The following is a 14,481-nucleotide window of genomic DNA, read 5'->3' as shown; positions in this document are numbered from 1 at the left end:
ACAAAGCACCCTCCCGAAATCAACTTTGTCTAAAAGACAGAAGCGTCAGGACCTAAGCGCGCATTTCACAGTGGATCTGTGAAACCCCAGGACTGGCAGACTGGCAGGGATGTGCTGGATCAGAAGTCAGATGGGTCAGTTCCTCACTGGACTGTACGATTCCTGACCACAGGAACCTAAGAACATCCCCTCACCTTTCTGAGCAGATTTTTCCTTGCCTGAGCATGGAGCAAATAATACCTGACCGTTCTACTTTTTGAGCTGGTTTTGAAGGAGCTTTGTGGACTGAAAAGCACTTTAGGAATTTAGGGCCTTCTGGAGGAGACATTTTCAAAAAAGAGCTGTGATTACAGGAGTACTTAGGCATATTTTATTTTCTCATGATAGGTTGCTGATGTGCTTTTTGGATATGAAGAAACCTTCAGAGTCTCACCTCTCGAGACCTAGTCCAAGGACTTCCCTGGCAGTCCAGTGGTTAAGACTTCACTTTCTGGTGCAGCGGGTGTGGGTTGGATCCCTGGTTGGGGATGTAAGATCCCACAGGCCTCATGACCAAAACACTAAAACATAAAACAGAAACAAGCAAACAAACAAAAATCAGAAACAATATTATAATAAATTCAATAAAGACTTTAAAAATGGTCCACATCAAAAAAAAAAAAAAATCTTAAAAGACAGGCCAGTAAGATCCTAGGCTTCTTTATGCCTGAGTTATAACAAATAAATGAACACCAATCCTCTTTACTGGATAAGAAATATAACTTCTTTCAAAGTCTTCTCATGCTGGGTATCTTGGCTCAAGTGCTTCCCAGTCTGGTTAGATAAAAAAAAAAATTTAGTATGACCTTCTTTTGTGTTGTTTATTGGCCAATATGTTTCATGCCTCATTTGCCCTCAAATTCACATTTTTATTCATCAGAGTATTTGCTCTGCTTTGTGTGTGTGTGTGTGTGTGTGTGTGTGTGTGTGTGTGTGTGTGTGTGTGTGTGTGCATGCTCCCTGCACAGTCACAGAAAACCTTTGCACTTTAAACAGTAGCCAGATGATAGGAAATTTATTTTCTATTTTGCCAAGCTATATTCTTTCTACAGATGGTTTTGAAACTAAAAGAGCAAAGGAAAAACAATTAAGAATTTTACTTCAAATGAGCAGCCTCTGACATGCGTAAGATGGCAAGGGTCAGTTTCGACTCTGTTCAGACCTTTTAATTGCGTGCAGCCTGAATCAGGGGTGGCCATCTCTGACCTAGAGTCTCAGACCCATTACATGGCACTCTGATGGGTGCCATCCGCCAGTCCCCATCCTTCATGTGAGTCTGTAATTCTGTCCTGCCCTCCCAGCAGGCAAGGGGGCTGGAGCCAGGTTGGTTTCCTTGTAATTAATGAGCAGCAAGAGCACGTAATTATGAAATTCCCAGGGAGGACTCCCCCCACCTTATGCAAGTGGAGAGTTCTTTTCTTCCTTCTCTTGCCAATTCCTCTACCTTCAGTCGCATCTCGTGAGGTTTGGAAATATTATCATTTTTATTGGGAATCTTTTTCATAGACTTTATTTTTTTTTCATAGACTTTATTTTTAAACTGTCATGAATAATTTAAAAATTTAACTTCAGGAGTAGATCATTCAGTTAATCACACTCCTCTTTTCTGATTTATTCCTTTATTCCCCACTCTGATTCCACTGCATGCCTTCAGAGGTAACTATGCCAGTGTGTTTATACTATGTGTCTGTCTGTCTTCATGTTCTGTAAATGGCCATGAGCTTTCATCATTGATTTTCCTCTATTGTGTCTCTCTTGGGAGTTTTCAGTTCACTTTTGACATTTTTGTTCAATGGTGAGTCACATGCATATACACACAGGTTTGCCATTTTCACCTGGAAATGTGGCCAGAGTTTTTCTGTCTCAGTGAGTCTTTGACACATATCTCCTGAGAACTCACCCACCTGAATAAAATCTTAAGCCTTGAGAGGGCCTTGCTGTGATTGTCCCTTCATTGAGGAAGATAGGACTGATGCCAGGATGTGATGCAATGGAGATGTGGAGGGAACCCAGTGGCAGTAGATGAGACACCTGAGTGTGACACTGGGTCAGTCACTAAGCATGAGCCATGAACACTTTATATAAACCACTCAAAGCCTCAGCTTTCTGACCTATAAGGTGGACTTAGTACATGCATTATAGCATTGAGTTGAAGTAAAATGAAATAATGTGTTGACAAGTACCAAGTTTAACACCTGGCATATACAAGGTGTCCAGCAGGTGTTTGGTTGAATCAGAACATCTTCCTTTGGAGTGACTGAACGCTTCCTGCTGAATTCAGTTACTAATGGAAGAGCCCCTTAGCTGGGAGGACACTAAAATATGATTCTTGCAAGAGGTTCATTTGATTTGCCTCAAAAGGAAGGTACAGGAGCAGTCATGGGCCTTTCCAGAGCTAGTTAACAGAGGAAGGTTGTGCAGAAGAAAGTAGAAGCAACATTAAGATATCTATGGCTTTACATGTGTGTGTGCGTGCGAGTGTATGTGTGTTCTCAGTCATCTCCAACTCTTTGCAACCCCGTGAACTGTAGCCTGCCAGTCTCCTCTGACCACTGGATTTTCCAGGCAAGAATACTGAAGCAGGTTGCCATTTTCTATTCCAGAGGATCTTCCCGTTTCAGGGGTCAAACCCTCATCTCCTGTGTCTCCTGCATTGGCAGATTCTTTACCCTGCGCCACCTGGGAAGCCTTTACGTGTGTGTGTGTGTGTACATGTGTGTGTGTGTGTGTGTATGTGTGTATACATATGTATATGTGTGTGTATGTAGTTTTTCTATTACTAAACTATGGGCCATCTCTGACTGGGAGCTTTCAGTCCAAGGCCTCACTATTGTTATGAACCTTGGTTTCCTCACTAGTCAGTAAGTGGGGGCAGTTGGCATGTCTCAGTGGGGCAGTGTGGTGCCTCATTGTATACAACAGACCCAGGACTGCAGGACCACAGCATTCCTAGTCCCTGGTATACCCATCTCTCTCCTCGTCCACGCGCCCCTTGGTGGAAAGGCCCAGATCTTTGAGGTACCTTCTGTTGCTGGCTTTCGTTGAGTCTGTGGTACTCACCTAGAGTAGGAGAGCATTTTCCTATTGGTAGGAATAAACGGTGTTTTCATGAATTGCCTTCCACATCCCTTTCACAAGAGGGGTGAAAGAAGACACAGGCTGGAAGAACGGTGCCCAGAGCAGACTGCATTCTCTCTGAGCCCAGCTTCATCCTCTGCGTTTGAGAGAGAAGCCCCTCCCGCACACATTCTTGAGGGACTGAACTGTGGTGACCTTCACGAAGGCAAAAACACAGTGCCTGACTCTTACTGTGTTCAGGATACATTTTAAAAGGATGATTGTTTTCAGTGGTTATCAGGAGCCCAGTGTGATGGCTTTTTGGAAAATAGCAGATACATCTACGAGCATCGTAGAGGTTGTTGGCTTCTCTGAATGACATTGAAAATGGTCTCAGTCTCACTCCCTGCCTTTGACTGTGGCCTTGCGTGCCTCAGTGCTGAAGGTCCTCGACTTAGTGACAGCCCCAGACTTCTAGGGTGGGTGAGAAGTTGCTAGTGTGTAAGCTGCAAAAAGAAAAGAGAATGGAATGAGGTTGGGGGAGCTGTTTAGAGAGTTAGTTTACCAACTCCCAGAAACCTTTCTGTGTGTCTTTGCTAGATCAAATGCAAAATAAAGTTGTTAAATGGAACAGGAAAAGGTCCTCATTGTTTTTATGCTGAAGTCTGTGGTATTTACCTTCAGATTTGGATTAAACGGAAGGCCATCTCCTCAGCTACTAATTGGGGTAGTGCTGGAGGGACAGCGAGCAGCAGCCTTTGACATTTACAGAATTAGACCAGATGCTTTTAGCACATTAAAATCAGACTTTGGATGTATTTTTATGTATGTAAATATCCCTTTCCCCTCTACTTTTGTTCCTTGTATGGATATAGTTGCATTGTGCTCTGAACACAATCACACTGATAAACAATATTTATTTAAAATTAGGAAATATTTATTTTGCTTTGAATTCATTTCTCCGATATTTTCAGATGTAGTGAAGTTGCATACTCTAATGATGAAGAAGGCTCAGGAAGGGTATTTAACCCAATACACAAGATATAATACATTAGTTAGTTATAAAGTTGGAAAATAAAATGATTATCTGTGAACTTACCAACCCAACCCAAGGACTAGAAAGTTACCAGTAACTTGAATTTATGTAATCCACCATCTTCCCATCCCTTTGCCTCTTCCCTGTCATCATTATCTCCTCAATTGAAATATTCATTTAAATAAGACTGTACTTTCTGTTACTACCTTGAAAGGGAAACTTCCCACTTGACAGGGTTTGTATCTTCAGGTACAACTTTCACCTAGGACAAGGGCAGTCATCATGAAAACTTTAGGATCCTTAAGAACCTATCATGGGAGGGGTGGACCTTCCCCTTCTAGTTCATCCATTCTGATAAATAATGTTAAGGTAGATCCTTGCACAATGGTGGGGACATATTGGCTTCCTGTTGCCTTCCTGGGGCCAGACAGCACCTGAACATCCTAGCTTAGGTCTTAGCATCTCCAAGGGTGACAGATTGAGATGGAACATCCACTAAGCAGCTTTTAGATGGCTTTCTAATTGCTTCTGGCTCGACACTTTGGAAATTTAAAAAATAAAAAGTGTCTGTTCAGGCTGAATGTTTCCCACCTTGCCGAATGATCATGTTTCTGTCTGACTTCCAGTCCCAGCAGGCTTCAGTTGAAAGTGTTCTGGGGCACCTGGGGCCAGAGTTGGCCCTCCTCCGGACTATGGCAGGGACTTCCCAGGGGCCCTCCATGGACTCTGAGACCTGGGCACTGGTCTCCCTCCGAGGTTTTTTTCCTTTAGGGGAACGATGAGGTATGTCATTTAATCAACTTGGGCTGCTAGCCTGGGGTTGTTAAGAAGCAGGTGTTGATCACGGGAATAATTCCTTAGGGCTGCATACCCCATATGATTTACAGTCTGAGAGCTAAAGAAAAAATGCATTCTCACATGTCACATCTCCTTCTTCCTTCCCCCTGCCCCGAATGTGCTGCCTGTAATGAGCGCGCCGCCAGCACCTCACCTGCCGTGAGGTGTTCTCCGGCTGCGCTGCTGTGCCGCCTCTCTAGAGATGTATGCGTGTCGTGGGCTCCGGGTACTAAATCCACACAAAGGGCCATCCCCGCCCTTCCCCAGCTTGCATTTTATAATGCTCAGTCTGAAATGACCTTTAAAAAGCCAGATAATATTTTATTTACCTTTTTTCTCCCATTTACTGTTAAATGTTAATGAAGGTAAGAGATTCAAATTCCTGCTAATAAAACACTTTAATTGACTCAAGTGTAACCATAACTGTAAATTGGCTACTTTGTACGAAGGACCTTAGTGCTTTCCTGCCCCTGACTCTGCCGGCTGTGCAGTTTTGGAAGTTGGCAGCAAACATTTCCTTTGTTCTCCTGTGGGCCGCATGTGCATCCCAAGGCCCGCTCCTTTAAGACAGGCAGCCAGGAGTGATCGCGCATCTCTCCTCACAGCAGAACTAACTTCCCTTCACTCCTCCCATGGCCTCTTTATTGAAATTCTGCAGATTCAGGGTCCATTTTAAGCACTGCCTCCTCCAGGAAGCCCGACAGGATCCCTCCTTCCGGCTCATCTGCCTCCAGATGGTCACAGCACTTGGAGACTTTGCTTGTGATCCCATTTCCTTTGTCTTCTGTTGTCACTCCTGCCACTGTTATCTCCTTTCTCAGATTAGAAACCCTAGATATATCGGTTAAATTACATTAACTGATTTGAGTGAGAGGGAAAAATAATAGGTTTCATTGGCCTCTGCCATACCAATTCTGTAGGGCATTCTTAAAAATATTCATGAAATGATCTTTGTCTGGATTCCTTACGTACAACCACTAAATTTGTAATAACTTTCTGCTGTAGAGAGTTTCAAAAAAGAAGAAACTGGCATAATCTATATCTCTGTAATAAAAAAATAAAAAAAAGCAAGAGGAAGCCTCTCTGCGATTTTTAAAAATTTTCTTTATTTCTTTGTCTGTACCAGGTCTTAGTTGCAGCACGTGTGATCTTCGCTGAGTCATCAGGACCTTGAGCTGCAGTGTATAGGCTCTTAATTGCAGCATATGTGATCTCAGTTCCCTGACCAAGGATTGAACCCATGTCCCCAGCACTGGGAGCATGGAGTCTTAACCACTGGACCACAGGGAAGTCCCCTGTATGTGACCTTACCCAGGGTGAGATGGGGTGGCTCGAGAAAATGACTGGACCTGGGTTCTCTTTCTCTGACTGCAAGCTTAGCTACTCCAGTACTCAGTGGGTCTTGGATGGGCACTGGGCCTCCCCACATGTCATCTGAACTGGAATGGGCAGGTCATCCATCCTTTTCTGACTCCAGAGAGTGGCTGGGTTTGTTTGGTAAATGGTCAGCTCCTGGACAGCAGCATCTATTACCAGTGAGCTCTGCGCTGCCGGTGGCTTCAATCAATGACAGTATCACAAAGAACCAGAAAGAGCAAAAAGAGACCATCTAGGTACTTTGTGATCTTGAATGAGTTATTTCTCCTCTCTGTGCTTCAGTTTCCCCCTCTGTAAGAAGGGGGTCATTTCAAGATCTACTTCCTACAGTTATTTTGACTATTAAGTGATTTAAGCACAAAGGATTTAAGTAGAAAGCTCTTGGAATAATGTCTGGAACACAATACATAGTAAATTTAAGCAGAAGAATGGTAGGAAAGAAACAAAAGTGGTATGCTCTTTCTCCTTTTCATAAAAAGAGTCCTGGACTTTGGAAAAGATATTCCGTGCTTGTAACTCATCAACTTCCCTCCCCACTCCCCCCAACAGTTGGTCCCTGTGAACCCTTCCATTCCAGGCCCATATCAAGAACCACTTCTCCGACGAAGTCTCTCCTGCTGCCCCACTTTCTCACTCCCCCCACATTTCTGCAGTGTTTTGACACCCATCTTGGGGACTTTTTCTAAATAGGGCCTGAAACTGCCTTCTGGTTTTTTGGGGGTCTCTTTCCAATCTCTTTAACAGGGTGTTTCAACTAGGTTCTCATGAAATATGTCAATTTTAGAGCTAAACAAACATGTTCTGCTGAGACAGAATAATATCCTTTGAATATTACTCAGCCATAAAAAAAGAGTGAAATAATTCATTTGTAGCAACATGAATGGACCCCTAGGGATTGTCATACTAAGTGAAGTAAGTCACTTAGTATGTGAGAAAGTAAATAACAGAGAAAGATAAATAATGTATCACTTGTATGTGGAATCTTTAAAAAAAAAAATGGTGTAAATGAACTTATTTACAAAACAGAAACAGATTTACAGACAGAAAACAAACATGGTTACCAACAAGGAAAGCATAGAGGTAAGGAGTAGATCAGGAGTTTGGGATTAGCAGATACAAACAACTATACGTAAAATAGATAAACAACAGGTCCTGCTGTGTAGCACAGGGAACTATACTCAATATCTTGTGAACACTATAATGGAAAAGAACCCGAAAAAATGTAACATGTGTGTGTGTGTACCTGATTCACTTTGGTTTACACTAGAAACTAACACAGAATTGTAAATCAACTATATTTCAATTTTAAAAAAAGATAGAATGTCCAGTACTTAAAAAAAAAAAGGAAAATAATATCCTTTGTTTTTTCATTCAGTGGATTGGTATTTTCTCAATTTTAGGGTTTCCTCCCATAAATTTTGCTTATTCTGTCAGCACCTACCTCTGCTTAATCATCTATGACTGTGTCCCTCCACCTCCAGCTCACCAAGGGGAATTAACAACCGCTGAACTCATCTGGGGAACATTAGCAACTATCACTGCTTGGGTTCCACTCCTCACCAATTAGAACAAATTTCTGGGGCTAGGGCCTGGCCATCTGCAGAGTTTTAAAAAGTCCCCCAGGTGATTCTAATATACAGCTAGGGCTGAGTTCCAGAGATCAGCAACAATCTTATGTAAGAGAAAGTAGATCAAAGGGTAAATGTACAGTAGGTGTTTCCATGGGAAATTTTGGAAATAGATAATCTAGCTTTGTTTCATAGTTTAATAAATTAATATGTGCTCATGGCTCTACATTTACATAGAAAACACAGAACAGTTGTATTTTAGGCTTGTTTCATGACTATATTCCTTTGGGCTTTGTTGTTTCATGGCATGCTCTCGAGTTCTACCTGCAGAAATTGCTGGATTTAAGCCAATATGTCAGCTGACCAACACTTACGACAGCAAAGCTTTTACAATCATAGACTCCTCTTAATTTTGGCCTCATTCCTTTTGTTCAGTTGCTGTCGCTGCTGAGGTCTTTCTTTGCTTTTACAGCCCGTTTATCAGTGTAGCTTGTTGGCCACAAGAGGGACAAGGAAAAAGAATGGTTTAATACAAACACTTCCCCACTGTTGGAGAAAAGTAGAAAACACATCTCTCAAGTTAGGAGGCGCAGCATCCTCTTTACACAGGCAGGATAAACAAATGGCAGTTGCTAGGATCTTTGTCACAAATGATGGTAAGGAAAACTTTTTTTTTTAACCTACAAAGAAATTCGGAAGTCCAGAATATGCCCCAATTTGAAGCATTATCCAAATCATAAGGTCTCTGCTTAGTTAGTCTGCAGGGCTCAACAGTTGTCCTGGGGCCGGACGCACCTGAGTGTGGTTACCGATTTCTGTGTGATGGTTGGGTCTGTTTGGAAAAGACAGGAAAAGTCATTAGCTTATTGAAATAAATGTACATTTAGGGTCTAACTCCTTTATTAGGAATTTAAGGAAAACTTGATTAGCCTATTCATACTTTTTTGTATTTGCAGAGGATTTGTGATAGGTCTCGGTGAACGCTTCAATACTTGGGGACCCCCCTCGTGATCCAGTGGTTAAGAATCCACCTTTCAATGCAAGGGTTACAGATTCAATCCCTGATCAGAGAACTAAGATCCCACATGCCTCAAGGTCAAAAAACAGAACATAAACAACAGAAGCAATATTGTAACAAATTCAATAAAGACTTTAAAAATGGTCCACATCAAAGAAAAATGTTTTTTAGAAGTCAGTATTTAAACATTTTGTGCCTTCCAATGAATAAGGATTTATCTGTGGCTTCCAAACAACTGCTTTTATTTCTTAGAAGTGAAATTCCTCCTGTCCAGCATTCAACATCTGCTCGTTCTTGCTCCAACAAGGAGACAGGCAGCTGATCATTAATCCAAAAATATCTATGGCCCGTTCATTGTGCTAACCCAGGGCTCAAAATCCTAGCTTTTCATCTCATAAAGCTATGGAAAAGTGTGTATGTGTTTTACTGCAGAACCCTGGTAGGGAGAAAGACCTCGACTGGGAGGATGGTGGCAGGTGGTCACCGCAGTTGTCATCACGTGTATGCTGGTTTCTTCAATTCCTCACAATGCTTCAGTGCCTGTGTGAGGGAAAACCACCCTCAGTGAGGCGAGGAAGTCAGGCCTGGGAATGCTATTGTGTGGTTTTATCTGCCTTCAATCTCCCCCTTACTACCTGTAGCTTCAACATGACAGGAACAAACCCTATAAAATTAGCTTCATGGGATGAGGCAGGAAGAAAAATGTCAAGAAGCCAGCCCCTCCCCCTCTCCCTTCTCCATCTGGGTTAATATACTCCTGCTTTAGGAGGTCTTAGCCCTCTAGACAAAATGCTCCAGGGCTCTTATTGATTTAATAAACAGACCAAACTCTTGAGGACAAAAGAAGACAAACCTGGCTGCTGAAAATTATGTGACTTGGGCTCTTAAAAGGCTTGTGTTGAGCTAGGCGAATAGAGCGTCCTGAATTAAATAAATTCACTGTGCCCCCACCCACCCTCCTGTCTACACAGCTCTCAGGGCCTGTGTGACCAAGTGTTTATTGTCAGCAGCAACCCCAGGCATGTAGGATTGACCAGTGTCTCGTTAGGAAGATGTTTCACAGGTTTGGTGTCTTTGAGGAGTGATGTGTTTGAGGTTAATGGTTCCTGGACTTTAAGGACTGGGGTTTCTTTTTCAAAGGGGTTTTGCCTTCAAATATGGAAAACAGGCCCTTTGTGGCGAGTGTGCTTTTCCTGGTACAAAGACTGAATTTGTAAACATCTGTTTATGAAAAGTTGCATTTCTCAACATCATGGCATGATCTTCTAAACCAATACATAAATGGATCTTTAGTGCACATGGAAATCTTTTGCATTTGAATATAAAAATCCATTGAGGGAGGGAGAAGGGAGAGAAAGAAATGGATAAATAAATACAAAAACTTTTAAGAGCTTCTGGGCTGGTTTCAAGAATGCCCCACAAAACAGGTTTTCATGGTTGTATGGGGTGATGTGATCCTATTCAAGTTTCTTTCCCTTCTTTAGAATTTCTGAAGAAGCTGTTGCAAATGGCTTTTGGGAGCTGTCCCTAAAATAGATTTTAGAGATGAAAAAAATGAGAGAATGCATAGACAATCTGAGACAAATGATCAGCTCTGATACTGACGCTGAGATTGTAAGATGACCGCTGTGCCTGGCAAGAAATGAATATTCAAGATGCCCCTGCTGGGTGCCTTTTCCTATTTGAACCAACTACTGTTTGGGCCATGATTCACTTGTTACCAAATTAAACACTCTTTGCACACAGGAGAGCAACTTTACGAAGTGGGATTTTGAAGTACAAACATCTTTTCTGCTCTAGCCACAGAACCTGTCACAATCTTCATCGGGGACTGAATTAAGTTTAAAATATCATCAGAGGGTGTTGATCTCTCTTGGGCCTGAAGCTGTCCTCTGTACATCCGGCATTTTTCTGTTGACACTGCGTATCACTTAGCAACGGGCCTGAAAGACCCTATATGCATTGATTGCACACCATTGTCTTTAAGGGGTGGAAGTGTTAACTGAATAAGCCCCCCGGGTGACCAGACGGTCATTCCTCTCATGTTGATAATCTGTGTACATCAAAAATATTGTTTATTCTGTTCTCTGATCTCCTGATTTTTACATCTCTGGTTGAAGGAATACAGTTAGTTCCATACGTGATGGAGAGCCCACATCAACTTTTCTGACATGAAGTGACTAATGAAAGCAGTCTGTCCCTCCTCCTGATAAAGCATTAAATGCATCTGACAGCTAACCACAGGGCAATAATGCCAACCTGCCTCTTTGGTTCTCAGAGGATGCAGAAGTCACAAGCCTGCAGTTGCCCCGTAAAGTGAAAATATTCTTTTTGGCCTGTGAATAGTTTTGAAATGAACAGCAAGATATGTTAGATGGCTGTGAAGATGTTAGGGCTTTCAGTGGACGGTGGGCCCTGACATCATCTGAATGAAAAGGAAATATGGCCTAACCAAGGGGTGTTTTCAGAATGCATGAAATTTCAAAGTGGAAATTCTTGCTTGAGAGGCAAGGGAAAGACACATTTCTGCATCAGTAGCCATGGCTGAAGCTATAGACTGGACTGGTGGGTCAAGCAGGCATTTTACCTCAGACCTCCCCCTCATACAATGATGTTTTTCAAAGACCTTTTTCACAGCCCTCTTGGACAATGAGGGCATTTCAGCCAAAGGATTTTATATGTAGGCAAAGACCAGGTGGGTGGGTTTGGTGCCCACCTTCATGAAACCACGTAGCAGTGACATAGTAGAAATGTGACAGCTACCTGCTTTGCAATGTCTGATTTTGAGAAATGTTTTGAGCTTTGTGAATTTATATCATACTACATCCAGCTATAAAAGGAGAGTGATCCATCAGTATGTCTTGAGAAATATTCCAAAAAGGCAAGTGATTTCAAAGTCAAGCTACTAATTATATTGCTTTGACATTACTTTCTGTCGATATAAGAGAACCATAATATAAAATAATAATGCCAAAAGATTCTTCAGTAAATTTTAAAGTTTTTTTTCCCCTACTAACAGCCCTTTCATCAAATAGGAACTCTGTCTAGAAAAAATCAAATTCTGAAGTATTGAATTCTGTCAAACGCTTTTCTCCCCATATCTATTGATGTGATTATACAGTTGTTCTTTAACCTGTTTATGTGATTGAGTACATTATTTGATTTAAAAAATCTCCCCCCCAAAAATAAAATACATAAAAAAGGATCAAATTCAATTAACATTTGCCCTTCTATAAAGGCCTCAGACTTTATTCTCTGCCTTGAAAGAAAGAAAAATACAATCCCAGACTTAGGACATAGATACATATAAGTAGGGACATGAGACTATAGCAGGAAATGATTATTCATGGGTATTCATATTAACCATGAGGAAATATGAGAATGCCTTCATTATTAGAAATAAAAATGTTTTAAATGAATATACAAGGCTTCCAGGGACACCCAGCTCCTCCCGCACCCCTGTGCCCCTAAAACCTCTCAGTATTCTCTCTGCATGTTAATCCTGTGGCTAGTCATCTTGGCCTGGTCCAACTGCTAAGTGAATGCTGCTTCTATAAACATTTCACTGCTGCAAGTTGGATTTTTCACAGCATTAACTTTAACTACGTCGGTGTTTGTAATGGAATAAAACTTAAAATTGATGTTTTGCCATATTGCTAGTTAAAGAAGTGGGCCTCAAAGGGAGATAGATGTGCGCCTCATTTCATGGGAAAATTGTTATCTCGGAGGCCAAGTGGAAGATGCAGGCTACAGCTTCCCGGAGAAAGTCTTAGAAAATACGTACAAAACCCCTACTTTTCATATGAAATTCCTCAGCAAATTTCCAACCACATATTAATTTAAAATCGATGTTAAATATGCACAAGCTTAAATCAATTGAGTAGAAAATAACAGGTTTCAACTCAAACATCTGCTCAGATCTCATTCTAGCAAAATTACTTTGTATGGAAACCCAGAAGGAAGTTGGAAGAATTAACTCACCGGCCTGCTTTCAAGGGACTTGCCGCTTCCTTTTTATTGAAATGCATTTAAGGACAAAGTTCCTAGCTTCTGCCCAGGAATCAAAGGCTTCCTTTATAAGAGACAGATTATTTAATTGTGGTTTAGATTACCCCACAAACAGCACAGTCACTTTGAACTCAGTTGAGTGGGTGGTGGTGGTTTGTAAAAAATCATCATTGCATTACCTGACTCCTAAGTTCCCACAAGAGGGTTAGGAGCAAAAATCACTTGAATAGCCATGAGTCCTTTCCCATAGGACCCAGGCGTCCACAGAAAACATCTCCCCTTTTCTTAAAATTGTATCCCATCTAGGTCTAACAATGTCGATATTAAAATAATAATAGAGGGAAGGCTGGAAGACGGGGCCCGTCTTTATAGTTAAATGTTATCTGCTTAGACTAATATTGCAATTGCCACCCACTGACATAATTTGTTTCACAGTCACAGCTTGGCAGCATGAATCAAATGTTGACATTCTAATTTCATGCACACATGGGCGTTTGGCTGAGCAGGCCCGTAGCCTCCAGACCATTCTCTCTGTACCTGCGTAAATCAGGCCGACAAGGCGTGCTCTCAAAAGCTTGCCGCTCAAGTTTGCTCTCCTCTGTTGGGAAAACTTCTGAGCCTGCTTCTTCTGTGTGTATGTGTGTTTGTCTTCCAGCTTGCAGTGTCACACAAATACTTTTTCACTCCTGTCAGTAATGTGACCTTCTTTGTCTTTTTCTCCTTTTTTTTCCTTTAAATTGTATTTCTTTTTGGCTGTGCTGGGTCTTGCTGCACGTGGACCTTCTCTGGCTGTAGCGAGTGAGGGCTACTCTAGTTGCAGTGCACAGGCTTCTCACTGAGGTGGCTTGTCTTGCTGTGGAGCACAAGCTCTAGGGCTCGTGGGCTCAGTAGCTGCTCATGGGCTCAACTAAGCTCACGGGCTTAGTTGCCTTCCTTTTAAGTGTCCATAGTTGTGGGATTTTCCCAGATCAGGGATAGAGCCTGTGTGCCCCACATTGGCAGGAGGATTCTTAACTGCTGGACCACCAAAGAAGTCCCTCTTTTTCTCATCTATGTTGCAGTCTTCAGAACTTTCCTTAAGTTCTCAGTTAGCAAATGTCTCTTTGAGAAAATACCAAGGCGAATAAGTAGAATTTTTCAGAGGTAGCCCTGATGACTGGAAAGAAGTGAGGCTGGTTTCCTTCTGGAGTATGTGCCTCCAAATTCATAGGTTGAAGCCCCAATGCCCAGTGTGACTGTATTAAAGATACATTCTTTGAAGAGACAAGTTGAAATGAGGTCATAGGGTGGAGCCTTAATCAACAGAACTAGTGTCCATAAAGGAGGAGCTGGGGACTGGACACTCACCCACAGAGAAACGTCCATTCACGAGCACAGAGAAAAGGTAGCTTGCTGCAAATGTAAGGAGAGAGAGGCCACAGGAGAAACCAAACCTGCTGATATTATACTTGATATTATACTTCCAGCCTGCGGAACTGCAGGGAAATGTCTATTGAAACTTCCCAGGCTGTCACAGTGTGTTATGGCGGCCCTACCAAACT

This window comes from Cervus elaphus, chromosome 12, assembly GCF_910594005.1.
Source record: "Cervus elaphus chromosome 12, mCerEla1.1, whole genome shotgun sequence".
NCBI classification, from domain to species: Eukaryota; Metazoa; Chordata; class Mammalia; order Artiodactyla; family Cervidae; genus Cervus; species Cervus elaphus.
Note: the sequence above shows the minus strand (reverse complement) of the source record.